Source organism: Phasianus colchicus, chromosome 2 (genome assembly GCF_987193195.1).
Source record: "Phasianus colchicus chromosome 2, bPhaCol1.hap1.1, whole genome shotgun sequence".
Lineage (NCBI taxonomy): Eukaryota > Metazoa > Chordata > Aves > Galliformes > Phasianidae > Phasianus > Phasianus colchicus.
This window is the reverse complement of record NC_143437.1, coordinates 49,343,678-49,366,931: the sequence shown is the minus strand read 5'-3', so window position 1 is coordinate 49,366,931 and position 23,254 is coordinate 49,343,678. Positions and strand designations below refer to the sequence as shown.

The 23,254-nt window shown below is 37.1% G+C and overlaps 1 long non-coding RNA gene across 8 annotated transcripts in view; it reads left to right on the top strand.

Moving 5' to 3' along the window:
• Positions 1-755: 755 nt before the first annotated feature.
• LOC116241251 (uncharacterized) overlaps positions 756-23,254 on the top strand; it is a 53,363-nt gene continuing 30,864 nt past the window's right edge. For 3 of the 8 annotated variants that reach the window (XR_016464303.1, XR_016464307.1, XR_016464305.1), the window contains exons 1-6: positions 756-3,219; positions 4,410-4,536; positions 4,950-4,997; positions 5,735-5,871; positions 9,749-9,837; positions 11,624-11,756. This is a non-coding gene — a long non-coding RNA (uncharacterized LOC116241251). Of the gene's footprint in view, positions 3,220-4,409; positions 4,537-4,949; positions 4,998-5,734; positions 5,872-7,385; positions 7,451-9,748; positions 9,838-11,623; positions 11,757-14,937; positions 15,182-20,157; positions 20,219-20,495; positions 21,197-23,254 lie in introns of those variants that run through there. The other 5 variants (XR_016464306.1, XR_016464304.1, XR_016464308.1 and 2 more) reach the window with 5 other exon arrangements.

Here is a 23,254-nt window from a genome sequence, read left to right as displayed (position 1 = left end):
AGGACTTTCAGAAATTAATAGTGAATGACCACATTTGGCAACTTTTCTCTTGCACTTAGAGTTCCATTCTGAAGAACCAATGGAGCTGATTGGTTATTATTTTGGCAGTTTGAAGATGTGTTTTTATGTTTTCTGGGAAAATGCAAAATATAATCTCAGCTGTTCCACTCCAGCAGCCAGAGGAAGTAGGGAGGTGTCAGATTTTGATTAATCTGATGGTACAGTACTTTTAAAAATGAAGATTAGTTTGTAAGCACTTATCAGTGTAATTTTTCTTTCACTACTAGGTTTTTTTGTTTATCTGTTTTTGCCACGTGGACTCTAAGTTCTAGCAGTGACCACTCGGAAAAGCTCAGAATATTGAATTGCAAAAATGTAAACTCTTCCCTGACTCATAGAGTTTAAAAAAACATATCTGTATTAAGAGTTATCTTAATATCTGAATGTCAGCCAAAGGCTGACATAGCTTTTGAGGAAATTACACTGCAATATACAGATTTAAAAACAATCAAATATGCTCTGGAAAGCAAAAACCACAAGGTGGTGCTCTTGAAACGCTGCATGAAGCCAGATTAATTGTCTTCCTTCTTGCTGAGCTCATCAAGTGTGTGCTTCCTCCACTTCTGTTGGAATTAGCTATCCATCCAGTTACTACTGTCAAGCATAATTACATTAAATCTGTGATTAAAAGAACTAGCATGAAAATGTAATTAAATTACTGATTTTAACATCTGTTATAAAAATATTTCTGTAGAATGTGTATTTGCTACATTTAAACAAGAAGACATGCATCCTAGAAAATGTTTACTGTTAAATACATGTCTTCTTCAAGCAGTGACTGGCTGTACTAAAACATGAAGTTTCTTTTGCCCATTTTGTGCTCCTGTGAGTGACAAGCAAAGAGCAAAGCCATGATGCCAAAACAGTGGTTAAGAACTGTCTCACCAGTGAAGGTCTGAAGTACTGACTGCTGGACACTGGATCACTGACAAGTTGAATACAAGTCAGCAGTGGGCCCCTGCTGCTAAGAAGGCTAACAGCATTCTTAGTAGCACTGGACAAAACATCATCAGCCAGGGAAGGGAGGAGACCCTTCAGCTCCACTCAGCTTTGGTGAGGCCACATTTGAAGTGTTGTGTCCACTTCTGCTTCTCTTTGTATAACAAAAATGTGGACATACCATAGAAAGTCCAAAAAATAGCCATGAGGATAGTGAGGGGACTGGAGCACCTCTCCTACAAGGAATGGTTCGGAGAACTGAGACTACTCAGGGGAAAAGAAGGCTCAGCAGGGATGACCCCAGGTACTACGGACCTGTCAAGTCTTATTTCTGTGCCGGGAAAGATCCTGGAGCAGATACTCCTGGAAGTTGTGCTATTGCGCATAAAAGACAGTGAGGTGATACTGGAGAATCAGCATGCTTTCACCAAAGGCAAATTGTGCTTTACCAACTTGATGGACTTTTATGATAGTGTAACTGCATCAGTGGACAAGGGAAGTGCCAGTGATGTCATCTATCTATCTGGACTTCAGTAAGGCTTTTGACATTGTACTCCACAACATCCTTCTCTCCAAATTAGGAAGATATGTATTTGATGGTTGGACTATTCAATGGATGAAGGACTGTCCACAGGATAAAATCTGGAGAGTGGTGGTCGATGGCTCAATTTCTGAACAGAGATCAGTGATGACTGGTGTCCTTCAGAGGTCAGTGCTGGGACCAATACTGTTTAATATTTTCATTGATGACATCAACAGTGGGGTTGAGTGCTCTTACCAAGTAAGGAGATGACACCAAGTTGTGGGGCGTAGTCAGTCAGGCTTTTCTCAGAGGTGCCCTGTGACAGGACAAGAGGCAGCAGGCACAAATTGGAACACAGGAGGTTCCCTCTGAACACCAGGTAACAATGCTGTGCTGTGATGGAACACTGGCACAGATTGCCCCGATAAGCTGTGGATTCTCCTTCTTGAAGATCTCCAAAAGCCACCTGGACATGGGCCTGGGCACCCTGCTCTGGATATCCTTGCAGGAGGGACCAGATGGACCCAGAGGTCCCTGCCAACCTCATCTGTTCTGTGACCAAGCAGTGAACTGAATTTTGACTGGGACCTGTTTCTATGTTTCTGATGACTGAAGTTCAGTGAACACATCAGCCGACTGACTGCTACAGAGTGACCCAGATTACGTCTTCTGGCAGAAGCTAACAGTACCAGATTGAAAGTATCTAAAAGGCTTAGTAAGAATATGTAAGATAGCTTACGAGACAGTGTCTCTCCTGTGCTTAGGAGGATCTGTTGTCATGAGCTGAAGTAGTGTTATCTGAACACAAAATGTGGACTGGACAATTTCTACAAAACATGCTTTATTTCAGAGTATAATTATTGTAGAAGAGGTTCTTTCTCCTTCAAATAATTAATCTCTGTTGTAGAGGAGATACAAGAATGTCTGGAATGGGAAAGAAAGGAAGACAGATATGAGCCAAGCCTAGCAATCCAAAGCCCTCAACGAGCTGCAATGGCAGCACCCGCCTTCAGTCTCAAGGATGGCCCTGAGGATGTCCTCTGGCAGTGTAGGGTCATTGTCTTACTGAGAGCAGAAGGAACACTGGCCACTCTGCTCCTTTTCTCACTTCCTAAGTGATACTGGATTGTTTTTGAACTGGATGCTGGACTGATTACTAGCGCAATGCATCACCAGTAGGGTAAAACTAACCTGTTTCATGATGGTCTCACAAGGTGCCAGGAGTGCTGCCCTTGGTCAGTACAGCTGTGCCTGGCAAGGGGAAAGTGAGGTAGTGATGTTGGACTTGCTGCAGGGGAAGGGCATGGTCATGGAAGAGGACTGGGAGTAGGACTGGGAACTTTAGAGCAAGTGCTGCTCTGGGGCATGATGAGAAAAAGAAGAGTTTTTGGATATCTGATGCTACCTTAAAGCCAAACCAGGATAGTTGTTACGAATGCTGGTGTTTCTTTGAGTGGTGTAGTTATACTGGAGTCCTCAGTGCACATAAGACCCACATGAAGAGTATCCCAAAGGTCAGTGTGGCTCTAACCAAAAGTATGTGCAGTAGTCTCATAAAGCTCAGGCAGGCCTCAGCGGCTCTCCACAGTATCCCAGTACATGCTGCAATGGTTGTTCTCTGTGAGACCTGGAGCAGGTATGGAATGGATCCAGCAGTACCACTGGTCAACAAGAGCATGGCAGAAGGACTAAGCTTGGTAGGAGCTCCTGGGTATTTCAGAAGAAGGTATAGCTTTGCCAGGGCTGACACACTGTAGCTACAGTGTCACATGAGAGAGTTAGGATGGATCCAGCTTTGTGGGTGTTTTTCACTTATTGCTGCCTGCTGAAACTCTTGTTGTGAGTGCTGTATTTCCACCAGAGTGCGCAGTCTGCCTTATCAAACAGGGTGAGAGCTGCTTCAAAGCAGTATCTTGCTCATGCATGAATCATAATGCAAACACAATGACACAAGACCTCTGAGACTTACCTCTCATACTTAGTGTCATTTTATGAGGGTCTACCTCAGTTCAGTTAATTACATTGTGCAACAAATTTTCGTTAGTCATATGTAGATCTAATTTTCCAGATTGCCCCTGGGTACCAAATTAGTAGAGAAGACATCAATTGCAATTTGCTTACAAACATACTTTAAACACCAGCTGCTTGTAAAAATACACATCATGTTTTTTAAATTAAAAAACTCTGTGTTGCCAAAAGAAACAAACAAACAAACAAACCCTAACAAAAAACTAACAGGCAAAACAATAATATTTAGTCTCTACATTACATGTGCTTATGTACTCCTAAATAATAATTTAAAAAAATCTGGTCACCCCTTTGCTCCCCTTGTGGGTGGGATGTGACACAGTGCTGGTAAGAAAAATAGAAAGTCAGTGGGTACCCACAGTTCTTTATGGCACATCAGGATTATATAATAAGTCATGATGTTAAACTCTATTGGGAAACGCCCACTGAGGCAGGGTAAAAAGCCTTGTAAAATGCATGTTGAAGAGAAATAAATGAGAAAGAATGCTGAAGGGCTCCTGGTCTCACAGAATACTCTTTATGAGGCGTTTATGAAAGCCAGGTAGTTCATGTTTGTCCTAGTCTTTTCATATTCATTAAATAACGATTATATTTTCTATATTTGTATACAACACACAAATGAAATATATACAAATTGTTAATGTGTCTTAGTGCCCTACGCCACTATCACAGTCCCACAGATCTGCTACGGAATAGCTATGAAATATTTAAGGAGTGAACTTCTTAGTATTTCTATATATATTCTCAATATGTTAATACTGAACTTATTTCCTCGTCAGGAAATGTAATAATCTGCAATGTTCTTGATACAGATTAGGCAATTTTCTCAATTAAATGAAACTTTTTTGCTGTATTTCAGAAATCACAACTGAAGAAAGGCAATCTTCCCTTGTAGCTTCAAGTCAAGAACAAGATTTTCATTGTTCTCACATGGCAGCTCTCCATAGCAAGGTTTTCACAAACTTTCTGGCATTGGTAGTAATATAGTAAGTTTGTTTATGCTTTCATGCTAGTCTTGAATATGATTAAAGTTTTGAGATATCCTGTCTCTATATCCAGACACTGAAGCAAAATGGCTATCAGTAGTTATTTTCATTATCAGTTTCATAAATTCTGGTGACCAAAATCAAACATGCTGAGTGTGGAAAAAAGTAGTGCATATTCCCTCCTTACTCAGGAAATGCTCAAAGAGAAGGAAACACCTGCAATGTACTAAGCAGTAATAATAATAATAATAGTGAAAAATACTGACTTGTTAGGCAGCTAATGGAAACTCTTGCAGTAAGAATAATTTGATTTCTAAGAGATGAAGTGAGTGTGATGTGAGACAAACAGCATTCTGGGACTCCACAATTTTTCTAGAAGGTGATGGAATTTAATGAGATATTTTCTTCCTCAGCATTCATACTAGGCAAGGCAAATCCTTTGAAACAGCTCCTTTCTGCAGGTAAGTGATGTATACTTGTACTGCCCACTGAAATTAACATCAAGCATTCATTGTTTATGCAATTCATGAGAACAGAAATTTATGCTCTTGTAAAAATCCAAGATGATCTTACAGCTCTGTTTACTAGGTAGAACTGGTTTTGTTACAGTACATAAGCAACACTGGAAGTGCAAAAAAATTATATCATTGGAAGAAGTGTCTGTAAATTGGCTTATTGATTAGACCTCCAGAGAATAAAGTATGTTATAGTGGAGAAGATGGTAGAGGGTAACTATAGCTTTTCCTCTTTTATCTGTTCAGAATAAATTAAATGTAACTTACTATAGATTTTCAAGGATTATAAATGGGAAAGAAAGTGCACCTAACAGATTCATCTTTCAAAGAAATCAATTCATTACTCCATAGAATTATAAAGTTCAAAAATATTTCTCAACATTTCAACTACTACATTTGAAGACATTCTTTGTTTAAAGTCAGTTCAGTATTTATTCAGCAAACGAAGTTTAAGAATTCTTCTATTTCAACATTTTCTGCATATTTAATTAATGTATTTATCTACAGATAACTCACCTAATCTTAATACAAATTGTGTCAGACATAAAATACTCATTTTCATTCTCTGTAAATTATTCTGATAAGGGCTATCTAAAATACTAAAAGTAAAATAGTTGTAATTGTTAGGTCTCATTTTAAAAAAGCTATTTTAGCCTCTTTTCTTCTTTTTCTTCTTATCTCAGACTCCTTTAGAGAAAAGGAAAGGAGAAACACTACGCCGTGTTCAATTCATCTTCCATATTGTTCAGGATCGAGTAGAAATTACTGTGGAAACTATGCAGAAGGCACATTTTTTGTATAAACTTGTGTCCAGAAAGAGGTAAAAAAAATTGAAAATAAATGTGAATGCTGTATCTGTGTCACCTACAGACATTCAAACTAGAAATAATGTGATTTAGCTTTCAGACCTTGAGCTCCTAGTGTTCCAAGGGAAATGTGTAGTTACTACTTATTATGCAGCTTACAATAACTGTCGAAAAGATTGATCCAATTAAATAAAAAGTACTTGAAAAATCCCTATTTTAAATTGTTGTGCAAATGTGTTTCCTCATAGGCCAGCACAGTTTCCTGGTAATAAGCTGGTACTACCTGGTAGTTAAGGTCTGTGGGTTTAGAAATTAAAAGCAATCAGCATCTATTTAGTTACCATTTTTAAGACTTGTTCAAAGCCAGTGAATGAGCACATTATTATAAAGAAAATGACCACAGTGGGAAAGATAACCCAAAATACTTCTCCTTAAACCTGCCCTTACAGGGCAAGAAAACATAGGACTGATGCAAAGCCTGTGGGCAAGAAATTAATCCATAAATCCTTGAAAATTAAGCCAATATTTATATTCCTAAAAAAAAAAAAAAAAAAAGGGTTTCATCTACTGGTGAACTCAGAACACTCAATGGCACAATATATCCTGTGTATGAATTTGCCTTAGAGATGCAGCTGCATGGCCATATCTACTGCTGCTAAATTGCTTTGAAGAACTATACTCCTCTATTTTTCAATGTCCTCCCAGCCTGGATGTATTTTACAGCTAATTTTAATGAAGGTGAAAAAGCAGCAACATCACTTTTGTATTAAACAGATTTAGCATCAATTCAATTTGAATTCAGAGTGTTTTTATTATGGAGTTTTTTTGTTTATGCCAAAATTGAAGTATTGCAAAAGGAACATAGAATATACATCTCTTGTTGTTAGTTTCATCAAAGGTTGATGGATAAAAGACTTAGATCCCCTCTCTGAATGAACCGTAGTCTGATCAAACAGAAGCTGACCTTGAAAACTAGATTATAAGTACCTTTACACTCACCTAATAGTAGCCATCCTGAGGTGGGTAGGTCCTTTCATGGCCAGTAGGAGTAGGCTGGCAGGAAGAATAGCTGTCTTCCACCATTATCAGAGACAAGACCTGCGACCAGACCACCACAGTGCTTTGCCAGGCTGGCCACTTTCTCCCAGGTGGCAAGGGATTCACCATCACACCTTTATATATTTAACCAGTGTTCTGAAGCAGCTGGGGGCCACTCCTTGAAGGTTTGTTATTTTAAAATACTTAGTACGTGTACTATCTTTTCCAATTGTAAAAAGCACAGTCAGCACGTAGCCACCAGAGCAGAGAAGACAAAGCTGTCTTTTTACCTGCTGTGTGAGGGTATTTTAGACAGCCGTTTTGTTCATGTCCATGTTGATCTTGATCTTGCACCAGGGCAGAGTTTGAAGGTAGGGATTGCAGCAAAATCCTGTGCAGACTTTCCTTGCGGAAACCCTTTACTGATCTGACCTTTCAGAAACAGTCACACTAATATGGTGAAACTGGATTTTTTCATTTCTGCTGCCAGGTTTGCAAGTAACAAGCATTGGAGTTCTTGTCATCTGCGCCACGTCACATCCCAACTAACTCGGCCCTGATTTCAAGTTTGCTGTCATATTAATTTAATCATCTAACTTTTGGCTGTCTTTTATCAATGTTCTATTTTTCTTTTCACTGCTATAAATATATAAAAAATCTTCTCTAGTTTCTGTAGCTGACAGTTTCCGTGTTGCCAGCAACAATCCCAGTACCCACACATGCATCTAAAGTAAGGGTCCTCTTCTAGAGAAAAAAGGTGAAGAGAAGATCTCAACATAAAGTACCAAAGATTTTTACCTTCCAGCAGATAGATGTTGTATTATATCATATATAAGCATTTTAACTCCTACTTTGCACTACTTTCCAGCACAGTACTTCTATATTGATTATCATTAATAAAAAAAAAAACAAAAAACATTTTAGAAAGATATCAGTGCTTAGGACAAGAAAATATAATGGAGTTTATCTATATTGATGTATTCACCAGTGATTTGTAAAACATGCATATTCCTTAAATTATTAGCTTGTTTTATAACTGGTACAGTTTAATTTTTAATATTTCTGCACTGAAAATATATTTGAGAGTCTTTCAGTTCCTAGGTTTTCTTATCTTAACAAGAATGTAAACCTATTGCCCGGTATTTGGTCTTGCAGACATTATCAACTGGACTCAAAGTTGATGAATCATCCCATTAATTTTAACCCCTGAATAGAGCCATGACCTTCTCTTCCCATCATGTTGAATTACAACAAGATTGGGGGTGCTTTAATCTATTGATGCAATCATCTGTAATGACATTGCTGTATTATTAATCGCATACTCATCCATTCACTTGAAAAACAGATACTTTGAAAGCATTATGCAACAGGCATGTCCTTAGCTATCAGCCACCCCAGCACAGGCACTGTAACTAGAATACATGCTTACTTTTTTGTGAAATAGTAATCAACATAATAGTAATAGTATTACATTTTAAAATGTCCATAATACAGGCTACATTTTTAGCAATCAAACCTAAGAGTGTGTTACATAGGTTTTGACTGTCTGCTGGGTGTGGTAACTTCCTAGTCTCAGCTTTAGTTTTTGTACAAATGTTATATCTCATCTTAAAGCCTATCCAGTAGCATTTGGAGTAAATTATGTCAGAGAAATAATTTATTGGGTAACATTCAGTTCACATTCAGATCTCTAAGCAAAGTGGTAAATTTAAGTGAAATCGCTGAATACAGCAATACAGCAGAGAATCCCATATTGTGGTGTGAAGACATCTCCTAACAATCTGTGGTGAACTGCCTCATCTTATTCTAGTTTACTCTTTCAGAAGCCTGTTTAAGAGAGAAGTAAAAATGTATTATGCACATTTCCAGCGTTTTAAGGAATGTAAGAAATTTCTGCAGTTGCCCAAGGGATAGTATACCTTCTTGCTAGATAGATGGATTGTATGAATTCAGAAAGCAATTATAGTGAATAAATTACCATGTATTTATAGATCTAACCCATCTCTCAGAAAAGATGCATATCCCTAAAAATACTGTGGAAGAAAAGTATGGAAATTATAGACATCCTCAGATAACTGAGCTGAGCATTCCGTTTTGTGCCAGCCACTTGGAAAAAAAAAGGGTTTTGTCCTGCCTTGGAAGGAGGAAATGCGTGAAAAGGGTTGTGTACTATGGCAGGAACAAAAAAAGGTAAGGGCTTCTAGACCTGAGCAGTGTGAAGGAGATGGAAAGAAAGTCTCTTATTGAAATCCATACTGCAGGTTGGGAATGAAAGGAGAGAGACAAAAGCTAATAGCATGGTTTTGGTTATTGAACTTCTCCATGCATTACCTGTACATGAGTATAATGTATTATCCAGCAACTAAAGATCTTGACTGGTAATACACAGACACCAATTGTGAAAACAGAACATAGATTCAATATCAGCTAAAGCTTCTCAGGGATTCTATCTCAGATAAAGAATGTGATTTATATTTGGTAGGACAGGTTTTCAGCTGTTGTAAATCAAAAAAATCACCATGATTTACAACATAAGATAATACAGTGCAAACTGCATATTTTTTGTTTTGCGGAATGATTTTGGAGCTTTATATTCCTGTGTATAATTTTGGAATAACTTCAGTAAACACTGAAGAATTTAACCTTTGTGTGAGAGGTGTATTATCTCCAATATCTACATAACTAAGATGTGGATGCAAAGTTATACTATGTTTCTTGCTGTCGCTGTCAGATTTAATACATAGCAGTCATATATTTGAGTTCATGACAGTCAAGTTAAATTAGAGTAGTATTAATCATGCAATAGATTTATGGCTAAATAACAATAATTCTGTCTTTTTAATACTCTTCTAGGGAAAAATACATATAATTCAATTGATGATGTTGAAATATTTAGAATATTATTGAAAGTGACAGCATTTTTTCAGCGATAAGAGAAGCAGGTGAGCATATCTTAAATATATATATTGAGATGTTATTTCTTTGGATATTTCATCAGGGTATTGTCATCAGATATGGAAAAGATTATAATGAGATTTTTCCTTAGTAACAATATGTTTAGAATTAGTGTTTCCCTTCAGAGTATTTTTTTATAGCTACAATACGGCTTACAGCTAGTATTTCTGCTATTTTATTTCTGCTATCCTTTTTTTCAGAGGAGCATAGTCCAGCTGGTGATGCATAAGACAGATTTAGATTGCAAGATACTCCCTCCTTTAGGGAGGGAAGATTTAGGTTGGCTGTCAGGGGGAAGTCCTTTACTGTGAGAGTGGTGAGGTGCTGGAACAGGCTGCCCAGAGAGATTGTGGATGTCCCATTCCTAGAGGTGTTCAAGGCCAGATTGGATGGGCCCTGAGGAACCTGGTCTGGTATTAAATGGGGAGGTTGGTGGCCTTGGTGGCCCTGCATAAGGCAGGGGGTTGGAGACTCATGATCCTTGTGGTCCCTTCCAACCCGGGCCATTCTATGATTCTGTGATCCTGCCTGGCTCTTCACCCTCTCTGAGTAGTGGTTACTCAAGTAATTCAAGTAGTTCTAGCAAGCTACCCAGGTCTATATCAGCACTGCAGAGAGCAAGCCTCTGTCGTGTGTTTCTGTGGGAGGGCAGATAGGAATGGGATCATGTATTGTCCTATGTCTCCATGTACTCCGCCAGATAGACTTATTTCTAGAGCAGGGCAGCCCAAAGTAAACATGTCAGCTAGGATGTAGTTCTGAAGCTGGTGAATTTCAGACTGTTAGGCTGGAAATTCAGTTCTCTTTAATATGTATAACTAAGAGCTTGGGAGGATATTCTGTGGAGGTTACTTTTAAGGATGGTTATGAGTGGCTGATACGAGAAATCGGACCCAAAAAAAAAAGAAGGAAAGTTGAAAATAGAAGTTATAGATACTTATTAGTCATTTGTCAAAAGCATTGGTCATCCTGCATGTTACGTAGTGACAATGATGTGGTGATGGAGATGACTCAGAGCTGACTCTTAGAAGACAATAGCCAACTGATGTACTTGCATCTATCCCTTCCCCTCAGCTACTCGGAGATGCTCCAAGGAGGAGCACATTTGCCCATTCTACACAAAATAGGTACCTGGGGGCTGGGGAAGAGTAACAGGCTGTCAAAACTGTCTTTATATTGTCTCTTCCATCATGGAAGCAACTCCATCAGGTGATTGGAGGAGGGATATTTCTATGGGAGGAAATCTTTGCCAGCAGGTTTTTGCCTGGAGCACTTCAAGGGAATACACACCCACTCAGCCACTATGGGGAAGCTGATAACTTGAGACTAATGGGCCTGAGTTGCTCTTTGTTCCCCAGCAGGCATCTTGAGGAAGTCTCAATAGCCCCAGGCATTTATGGCCATTGGTGTGGCCTAGTATGTTATTAGAAGCATTATTCACCATATGGTGGGGTCTGTTTTCAAATATGACTGGTAGATCTTTTAAAACGCCTGGAAGTGGGTAGCAAAAGGTGAAGGCGTACAGGATGAGCATCATCTTTCAACAAATAAAGAGGAGGGGCAGGGATGCACATGGAGTTGAATTGTATGTGCGCTTCTTATAGTGGAAAAGAGACTTAGAGGTTCTGGTCTTGCCACAGACTTTCTGGTTCCTGCAGCTGCTTAGAGCCCATAAAATCACTTTCCATGAATTGTTGCACCTAGGACCTTCATGTGGAGCTTTTCTTGCTAGGTATGTGTTACTTCTTATTTGTTTATTTATTTCTGTTTCAGAAACTGAGGTCAGTGAAGATCAGCTGCACTTTAATGGGCCTGAAGAATACATGTTTGCTGTGGGGCTTTGACATGTGGTAGCTGAAAGTTGCTCACAGGGAGAGTAGAGCTGGTCTCTTCCCACTAGTGACAGGTGAGAGGACAAGGGGAAATGGCCTCAAGTTTTGTCAGGGTAAGTTTAGGTTGGATATCAGGAAAAACTTCTTTACAGAAAGGGTTGCTAAGCACTGGAATAAGCTCCCTAGGGAGGTGGTTGAGTCACCATCCCTGACTGTGCTTAAAAACCATTTGGATGTGGTGCTCAGGGATATAAGATAGTGGAGGGTTGCTATAGTTAGGGTAATGTTTGGACTTGACCATTCCAACCTGAGAAATTCCATGATTCTATGATTCTATGATCTCTTCAGGCAGTGAGTAGAGAGGAGCACTCACCTGCATACTGACATTTTCTGATTTGATCACACTTCCATCCTTCTTTTCTTCTTATGTATTTATATGCTAGCTCAGAGTTACATATCAGATTGGTAATGCAGTGTTGTTGGTTCTCCTGTTGGATTTTGCTGTATTTAGAACTGGGCTGATTTTCTCATTATTATCACTTCATTTCATTTTTTTTTCATGTACTGAGCTAATAATTTGGCACGGCAATCTTTGGTTAAAACACATAAACAAGTAATACAAAACAAAATAACCATATGAGAACAAAACCAAAAATAAATAAACAAAGAAAAACACGCCCCAATAAGAAACCTTCCTACTGTGGAACAACGTAAATTCACAGAATTGTAGAGGTTTGAAGAGACCTCTAGACACCATCAAGTCACAACATAAAAATAATATTTCATTGAAGTACTGCTGCGACTAGTTTGGAAATGATGACAACTGAGCTCAAACTGTATATGAAATTACACTGTAAAACCCACGAGAGAATAGCTCTCACTGCAGCCCTTGGATGCTGCCTATTCAGTCTCTGAAACTGCCTGGAAAAAGTCTACAGTGTACTCAGTGTAGGCAGGCAGATGTTCTTGTAAGATATAACCCAGGGGATACAGCAAAGGACAAAGAATCCTGTTGGATGGTGCTCTGATCAGTGTTGACATGGTTGGTCTAAAAGAAGCTGCAAAGCATGGAGAATATGATTACCTTCATAAAATTAAAATAGATAATTTTTCCTAAGAAACTCTGCCCTGGAAAAAATGAAAACATTAATGCCACCTTTCCAGATCTTTTTTGTGCAATAGACTTTCTTGTTACATTCTTATTTGAAATGTCCCATGTTTAAACTCAGATTATGGATTTTACAGCACTGTATAATCACACTAATTCTCACAAACTTACAATCTATTTACATTTCACAAATGAAGTATCAGAAGTAAGAACTGATCACTGGCTGACAGCTCACTTCAAGATGTTTTCAGAGCCAGGATTGTAATGCAAGGATTCTTTACTCCCTTCATCTTTGCTCATCATACAGTTCAACTCCCTTTATTTTCTCCCTCCTTTCTAGAGACTAAACATTCTTTAAGACCTCAAAGATTTACATACTTTTAAGCCCTTACAAATTTTGAATCAGACATAATGATAAAAATAACTTGAGATAGTATAAAAGAGATCTTCTTCCTGCCCACTAACTCTGGCAAATGTTTCAGACATTTTAATGATTTAAAGGCTTAAAAATTACTCAACTAATCTATTTTAGGTTTTTAGTTAGACAAGAAGCTAAGACAATCTGCAAGAAATGAGATCATTTCCTAGTTTGAAACCTCCTGTTTCCGAGTTGCTCTATTGACTCTGCTTCAGATTTCTGGAGGAAAGTTTTATTCATTACGTAAGCCAAAATTTCAGGTAGATAGATTTTGTTTAAGGAAGCTTATTTATAGCTGTATTACAAGGGACTAGAATGATGCATTTTTGAATAATAAAGAAACCCATCAAAATATTAAAAGCCAGCCAAATTTTTACAAAGTAATGAAATGCATATTTTCTCTCTCCTTATTTTAATTTTATTTTTTCCCTATCCAGTATAATTCTCCTTACTCCAGTGGAATTATACTAGTCTACACTTAGATTTAAATAGAAGGATCTAGGCCTTTTTTTCCTCTTCCGAATTCTTGATTTCTTTCCTAATACTTGAGTCTCACATTATTTGTCAATGTGGATTGAGTATGAAGTAGTTCTGTTACAGTGCTTGAGAAATTCTGCCATTTGTCTGGAGCTTGTTGAGTACAGCTCGGCAATGTCAAACATCTTTGATTTAATTTAGCCTGGACCAGATGTCAACAAATTGGAACTTAATGTTGTTGAGACAGATGACAATGTAGGAAGCATAAAGAGATTAATTACAAATTAGAATTAAAGAAAACATTCTGATGTAGTTGTGCAATTTTTATTCACTGCAGCTTAGATCAATCAGAAAAAAAGAACAGGAATTGTATTTTTCTCTCATTCCATGCAACAAAGTTAATTGGAATAGCACTTAAACATGTACTAAATTCCAGAGTGTTTATAAAACTCATCTACGTGACTTTGGTATAATTGATTTGTTCAAAGGATTTTCCATTTGAAAACCATGCCTTTGCTTATTTTCTTTAAGGAGCCAAAGCTTATTGTGTTATTTGGATAAATATAAACACAGCTTTAGGGAGGTAGACATATATCCTTCAAGTGGTAGAGTAAATTTCTGTTATTTTCCTCAGAACAAAGTCTATGGGACATTCAAAATAATGAAAGGAACAGATGTTAAATTTAAGAATTAATCTTGTCCATTCAGATATTATTTTCTTCCATGATTGATTTAAAAACATATTATATTAGCACATGCTATACAGCAGACTACTATTACATAGGAATACATGTATTCCAAATTTGAGCATTTGTTCAAAATCACAACTAAAAAAGATGCAAGATCTTTCAAAGAACATAGGACAAAATTATACAAGCAACTTTCCTTCTACTGTAGAATTCATCACAGATTGTATAATGCAATGCAAGTCTTTACTGATTTACTGATTTACTTATATATTTTCTGACAGACATGTAGCTCCCTTAGCAGCATCTTGTAATTATTGACTAAATAATGGTTAACTTTTGATAATGTGAACTTCCTTTAGGAAATTCTCTTTGCCCCTCCATGCCTTTCAATTTTGCTGTGGTTCAAAAAATGAAATTTACCATATCATCTGATATATTCATTTCTTTGCACTATGTCAATCACCATAGTATCTGAGTATTTTTCTTATTATTATAGCTTTGTTATGTAGCACAAACATGACAGGTAGAAAACAAGGTACTTGTTATTATCCATCTTTAAACAGGATATTAAAAAAAGGTAACTATCTGTGCAGAGGAAATGCTAAGTCACAGCTTGAAGCAGTGATTGAGCACCTGGTGGGAAGGCAGGGCCAACCCAGGGGAGCTCAGGTGTATGCAGTGCACCTGAGTGACTGGAACAGATGAAGTCAGGATCCACCCCTTCCTAGACCTCATTTAAGAGTTGGCAGTGGAGATAAGGGCATCTCGCTGGAGATTCCTGCCTCCTGTATTTGTGGCCTTCCAGAGGTAAGCTCTTTTCCTTTATTTCTGTATCTGTGGCTGCTGTGTTTGGGCTTGTTCTCATTTGTTGTAGCCAAAGGTTTTGCCACCCTGATATTATCACAGTACTTTCCATCACGTTATAGCATTATTGCTCATTTTCAATATTTAGAGATGAATAAAACATCGGAATAGTTAAGGAATAAATTTTGATTCTGAGGATGCAAAATTTCTGTTGGAAAATGTAAATACACAGTAGAAGATGAATTCGTGCTATAGATTAACAGTTGGATTTTTTTTTTTTTTTAATGTCAGTCTCTATTTAGCAGAAGATTGGCTCCCCTAAACTAAATTTCAAAATGTGAAACAACTTGGAATCAGAGCCATTCTTATACTCTGTCAGACAAAATATCTGTAAGCTTTATTAAAAAAAAAAAAAAAAAAAATCAATAAAATGGTTTCTAGTCTTTGTGGACAGTTTCTAGGAATGAATAGATTTTCAAATGTTGTTTTAAAATGCAGACATAAGATAAAACAGTAATATTTAAAGTTAGTCAATTAAGTCTATGTTAGCCTTAGTAGGTAGCAGACCTGTATTGCAACTAAAAGTATAGAGAAGCTTTCATTTATCTGTCTCAAAGTGAGTTCCTGTCACCTTTCCCAATTTCTCCTCCAACAAACAGGCAAAATAGGATTCTGAATACTGATAAGGTTGGAAGTGCTTGTTGTACCTACTTCGCTCTAGTTGGGTATGGTGAAGTGGCTGAAAAGGCACAAAATTTGTGCCTGAGCAGCTGAATTCTGCCCCAAGTGCATGGGCAAATAAATTAATTCTGTTCACTAGTACTTCCTGTTCTTTAATAAAAAAAACAAAACTGTGTAATTAACTGATCATATTTCTGTGCTGATTTGAAATACTCATACATTAATTTTGGTTTTGAGAAATTAGAGGATATATATATATATTTTTTTTTATAATGGCCTTTTGTGGCAAGGAATTATTATAAATCAGGTTAAAGGAACTTAGTGTGTTTGTTCTCCCCAAAGAAAATTTACTTGTAATTCTTTCAATAATGGAGATGCTGTAGCCTTTGCAGACTGCCCACTTTAATATCAAGCTAAATCTCTCCTGCTATAATTTATGCCCATTACTTACGCTGTTCAAACACAGAAAACAATTTCTTCCTTTCTTCTTTGAAGTAGCAGTCTATATACTTGAAAATCTTTCCTCACAAGTGGCATCTTCCAGATGTTTTTCTTCAGCCAAAAACATCTTTTAATGCAGAAGGAAAAGTCACCGCAGAAAATGTTTTCTTCTACCTTCCTTTTTCCCCCATCGTCTCTATGATTGTGATCATCTACCTTTCGCACATGTGCTCTCTCTCTTTGTTGTTGAGGACCACTCAGTGAGATTCATTCCTGAGCTCCTTTCTGAGCAACACAGAACTTTTCTGCACAAAAACTTTATGATTATTATTTTCATATATCTTTTCCTCTCTTACTCTGTGGAGCATAATTAAGAGAGTGAAAAATGAAGATAATAGTAGAATGTGACTTAAAAGCATGCAAACTGGGGGGGATCTTGGCTGTAGGATTATGTTTGTCAGTATCTTTAAATAATTAGATTTTGTCACTACTTCTAGGTTCCTAAACTGAGTGGATTTCAGATTATGGTGCCAGGTAAACAACATATAACTGTGTCAGTGATCATGTGAAGATACTGAGTTAACTTGTTTTGTGAGCCTGGAATATACAGATCACAAGGAAAACAGGCACTTAAAAATAGTTCCTCAAATTATGGATGAAGATCAGATGAAAGAAATAAAAAATAGAAACAGAATGGCCTTTGGGACGTCAGTGGGATCCATCAAAGTTTAATCATTATACAGCTCTGGCATTTTGCTTCAGTGTAGGGGGTGCCCCGAGCACTTCTGGTTGGTGGCTTGCTGAGTAAATGTCAGTTTAACACTGTTTTTCTGTTTTTGTGAGAAAATTCCTGTAGGGTGTCTCATCAGCTAACCAATTTTATTATTTTCTCACTGCCTCTAGTCAAGCTTAAATGTTAGTTCTATATGTAGCTGATTTTTTACCTTGTTTCCTTTTGCCTAGTGACGTCAGAGTTTTTAGCCATTAGAAGTCTATGATCAGCTATTCTTGAACCATGAACTACTGGTATCATTGCTTCTTGCAGATTGTGTCCGTGCATCCCTGGGTGCGTGTCACTGAATTCATTACGGGCAGCAGACATGCACACCATCGTGACAGTTGTTTTAAAAGTAGGAATTCTACTTTTAATGTGATCTGTGGAAATCACAGCCCAGTGAGTGCACAGAAAAACAGTTTGGTTGAGATTCTCTGTTGTAAGCACCAATGAGATCAAGGAAAAACTTGCGAAAATGTGCTGGGGGAGGCTTGTCACTTTTCTTTTTAGTTTTCAGGGTATGTGTCTGACCATGACTGTGTGCTACAATTTAAGTTGATCTCCTAATTTAAGCACACCATGCAGAATAGGAGAAAACTATTGTGGATGAGTATTAGATGATGATGTTTTTTATAAAATACCTACTATTAAAATAATGAAATGAACGCAGTTCATTAGTCTGATTTAAATGCTTTAAGTTTCTATACAAATTCACCATATGCCACGTACAGAGAACATAATTCCTGTATCATTGGTGGACACTGTATATTGAGCATTCTTTGTATGTTCCTTACTGCATAATTGCCAATTCATAAATAAATTTAATATATTACATATATAGCATGTATATTGAATGAATAATTCCATTAGAAATGATCAAAGCTGGGGAAGGAGGGAATCTCATTAGCTGATATTCCCATATAATAATTACTTCATTTGAGTTTGGAAAGGAAAATTTTTAATTGGGTACAGCAGCTTTATTTGGGATGTGGTAGAAGGACTTTTGGTAAAGATACTGGATGTGATTGAAGGAGTTATGGGCTTTACAAGATCGTTATTTTTTTATTTCTGCAAGGAGCCTTGCTAAGGCGAGGTGCAGACATGGCCATAATCCAGCTCACATGGCCATCCTTTGCATAGCTCCCTGTAAGGCTCTGGGAAAGATTAAACTGCAAAGCTACAGAGCTGTGCCCATCTCTAGGACGCAGCAGGAGCAGAAGTTTAATTTTTTTTAGATGATACTAAGTAAGCAGTTTGCTTTTTCACAGGAGGTTCACTCGTACAATTTTTCTAATAGTTAACAGAAACTAAAATAAAAGTTGCCATGAAATCCTCTGAACACCAAAACAGTGACAAAGCAGTACTGTGTTTTAATTAGCAGTCTCATGCTCTCACCTGAAGATAATAGCATAAGTGAGTAAGTTTTAGAAAAAAAATTTGAAAACAACACTTGAGTAACTTTGAGTTAGTTAGTCAGCTTCTTATAATTTTTTTATGCTGGGGTTTCTGCACATGAAATATAAATGAAAGCAACTATTAACATTCCGCCTTTTTTCCTGCATCATAAATTGCTGCTATTTTTAAATAATAATCCCTTAGTGCATCACATGGTTCATTTTCATTAAATAAACATCTTAAATGTGTAAAAGCCATATTCATTTATATATATATATTTAAATCTAACCCAATGGATGTAGCTCTTAATGAATAATTTATATTTGTTTTATCTCCTGTTTCATACAAAGAATTAGTTAAATTAAAATGACATTTTTCCTCATTTGTTTAATTCTTCTTATCTTTTAATCTTCCATTTATATTCAAGTAATTCAAATAGGTTCAGTTGTTGTCTCGTTCCCTCCTTTTTTTTTTTTTTTTCTTCCTCTCTGAGGCTCCAGCTCCATGAGCTAACAAGCTGCATACAACTACAAAAGCCTTGCTTCAACCACCACTCTCTCTACAGTCCTACTTACAGCTTTCCCTAGCATACCTCCTCTGGAACATTTCTTCATGATACCAAAATCCAGAAAGCATGAGCTGCTCATTGGTATCTATGGCTCTGTAACCCAGAGCACTGGTAGCATGAGCTACTCATAGTAGTTCATGGGACAGCAAAGGGAATTGTATGAATGCTCTCTGAATTAGATTGTACACATTTGTTCTCACTGTGTTGCTAGACTTCCATAAGTCCTCAGTGTGAGGAACCTGAGCAACACTTTCCACTAGTTTTATGCTCATTCTGGAGTCTTCTCTCATGCCCTTCACCCCTCTTAGTTTCTGATCATTAGTTTCTGATCTCTACATTGCTTAAATATCAGGAAAATCTAAATGTCTTCAGTTTGTTTCCTTTTCTCAGTTGGCTGCTATTGTGTGTAACTGACAGCTCGCAGATCTCTCCTTGTGTCTCCTCAAACATCACTTTATTATCTAGACAAAACTGCTCTTTTCTAGTTGGCCTGTGACACCCAGTTCTCTCTGGAAGATAACAATCAAATCCTATTTTCTAGTGTTCATTTTTCCACAGTCAGCCATTCCATGTGAAATAAATCCTTTATAATAGCATACAGCTTTGACAGGATTTGCTGTGCATTGCTCGTGTTTTACATGCATAAGCTTTAATCAGTTTTCCCTTGTTAAGTTGTGCTCCTGACATGGAAAGACATAGTACTTTGTTAAGAATGGAAATAATTTATTAATCAGGAAAGAGGTACTTTTTTTTTTTTTTGAGAGAGAGAGAGAGAGACTAGAAACACTTTTTATCAAGCCAAAGGTGAAGCTACTAGGGAATAGCTCTGCCATTCATTCTGTTGCAGTTGTAGTTATGTTTTTGTGCTGTGGGATAAAAAAAAATAATAATAATTATTTTTCTAGAGATGCAGACTGTTTGGGATTTTATTTTTCTAGATGCTTCAGTTTAATTTCTGTAGAAGGAAGTAAGTCTTCACAAACTGCTTGAAATCTGTTAGTAAGAAAGATCAGCTGCTTAAGAACAAAACAATTCCATCATTTCCCACCATCTATAGTCACCCAAAAGGAATGAAATCACCTTAACGTTTCTTCATGCCTGTTTGTTCTTCTGAACTAGAGCTCTAAAGCGAAGAAGCATGACAGTCTGTGCTCTGCTTGAATTCCAGTGTAATTAAATGGTGAGTTATCAAACCACAAGAAGAAAGTAGACAAAATACAGAGGTGTCATTTGTGATACAGTGTAACAAATAGAAATTCTACTCCCCAAGAACAGAGCTGTTTGTACACAGCCAGCTGTAATAATTGTTTCAGAAGTGACAGGAGGTGGGAGAGGAAACTTTTTAAGACTAGGATGGTAAATACAGAACTCTATATTTAAAATTCCTGTGTTGAGAAGTATGAATAACCACAGCTTGTTTTTACTTTTGTCTTCCACCCACCATAACTCCTTGGCAGGAAGAAGTCTTCTCAGCCCACGTGGAGACATTAATGGCTGCCCTCAGCAAATGTTGTTCCTTCAGAAGGGGAACAGTTTAGAAGAGACAAGTTTCTAAAATAGAGAATGTGGTATTTTGGTGACTGTGGAGCTAAACTTCTGCTGAGAAATATCACATAATCCCTGGTGTTCAGCACCTGAGAGTGTTATAGACAGTTCATGACAGAGGTTTTGCAGAATCAGTTCAGTGAGGAAAATGGTGCTGGCTGCTCCTGCATAGAATACCCCTGAATGGACTTGAACTCAGAGCCCTGCTGTGTGGTGTTGCCTTTGTTGGAAGGTAGTGCCGTAAACCCATCACTGTTTGCTGGAGATAAAGTCATGAGTTTGTCATCATTACACACATGAGATGTCACTTAACAGCTTGTATCTTGTATAAAAGATGTTTTAAAAATAGTAACTAAAAAAAAAAAGCTTAGTGTTTCATATTCAGGTTGATCTCTTCATAGCAGAGATGAGATGTTTTTCCTTTCCCCCTATCAAGTCCAGTTTCTGAGCAATCTGGCAGGCTCAGATTTTGCCTCACTTAAATGTTATTCACTGAGGATGGTCACCAGTGGTATACTTCTTGTTTGCATGTCTGAATTTGCCCTCCTAGGGTATTGCAGTCTGGCTTCAACCAGGGATTTAGCTATTAGTTGAGCCTTGTCTTTTATACATCAACCTTTCATTTTTTTTCTCTGTCAACTTGATGAAAATTGTCAAATGTTGTCTCATTAACATAAATGCTTAAATAACCAGATATCATCATAGTCAGTTTTCCATAATAATTTTCTTTGAATAAGCTATTTTTACTAAGTGACTATCTTTAAAAAGAATCACAATGTCTGAGATGGGAAAGTTCTGGAGATTATCCAGTACAATCCTCTGCTCAAGCAGAGTTACCTACAACAGATTGTTCAGGTATGTACCTGATCTGGGTTTGAATGTCTCCAAAGACAGAAACTTCATAGCCTCTGTAAACAACCTCAGCTTTTATTTAATCACCCTCACAGTATGGATTTCATTTTCACATGTTTAGGCAGAAGACCCTGTGTTTCACTTTGTGCCCTTTGCTCCTTGTCCCATCACTGTGTTCTACTGAAAGAGCCTAATTTTGTTCTTCCTCTCAACCCCAACCAATTTTTCTTGGCCTGTTAGTAACAAATCCAGCAGGGTGGTTCCCCTCATTGGCTCCTTGATCATGTGGTCACTTGTATTACCTCTCAGGCTATTACATGTAAAGATCAGCGAATATGTGAAAAGTAATTGAGTGTGTATGTTTTCAGTTCTTACCGTAGTCCCACAGTGCTTTCTTACTAAGAGTAAGAAAGTTTTTTCTATTTTGTTCCAAGTAATGAAAACTATGAACATAAGGATTCTTTGGAGTTTTCCTGCAAATCTATTTTATAAATATTTTTTCACTTTACTTACCTTCCTGATATTTTAGATTTCCATAACTGAGAAGGGTTAGAGTAACCAAAATTAGAAATTCTTCCTATTGTTCTGTATCTTATTAAAAGAAAAATAGAAGAAAAGTAAGGGAGAAGAAAGAAAATTCCAGAAAAAGCCTTCACATCAATGCTCTTAGTGTCTCAATGGAGAAAGACTGAAATGGTTAGTCTGATCTCTGATACTAGGACAAGTTTTACTAGAAGAAATCCAAACAGATATGTTAGTGTGACTGTGGTCTGTCAGAGAAACAGTTAAACAAAACCATTCTTGTGTTCCATTTACTTAAAAAGCAAAACTTTTTCCGGCTGTTTCAACTGATCATGGTAAAGAAATAATACTTAAAATGTAAGCAGGTTGAAGGTGAGTCTTCTAATGAAAGGGTCAGAATTTATAGATGTTCTGACTTAAATTGTTCATGCTGAGATACCTAAAATCTTAAGGCATTTGGGAAAAAAATGAATAAAAAGAAATGTTATGAATAGGCTTAATAGTGAATTAAATCAGAATTTTGTCTACTTCACAATGAATTATTTTATGTATATGTATATTATTATGCATTTTTAAATATGTACACTTACCCAAAATGCAATGATGTTCTAAAATAGTAAAAAAACATAGTTCTGTGATCGCATTTGCCAGGGCCTTAAAAACCCAATTGTAGTCTAGGCTTCAGGGATTGCTTGTAAGGAATTTGCTAGTGAAGTAGGTAACAACAATTGTCTGTAAAGGGGCCTAGGTAGCTTCAGTTTATGAACTGCCCAGTGAAACAACTGAGGATATATTACACAGGGTTTAAGAGTAGTTTGGAGTAACAAAATTTTGTTGATTAGAAACTAAATGTGAAGAGAATGTATTCTATAGACATGACTATAAGATTGGGCTGGTAAATTTTAGTATAAATAGGTTTTTCATAGAAGTAGATGTTTGCAGGGATCATAGGTTGAGCATGAAACACTTTTATTCATGAAATATATAAGCAGAGCTGATCAACTCCTTAAATTTTATCTGCTTAATAATTTCAAGGGTGAGATACATTATTATTATAAATTGTTATTACAGAATTACTTTTATACTAGAGTTAATCCTAACACTATGCACTATTACTTTACCTCTTCAGATGTAATGGCTTCTGAAATACCACTGTGTATATGAGGTATTTGAAACTTTTTTCTCCAGGGGGAAGACAGGCACTTAGCCAAATCTCTCTCTGAAACAAGTATTGTGACTCAGTGCGGTAGTGACCAGGAAGTAAGACGTCTTGGACTTCAAAATCACTAGTTCTGTG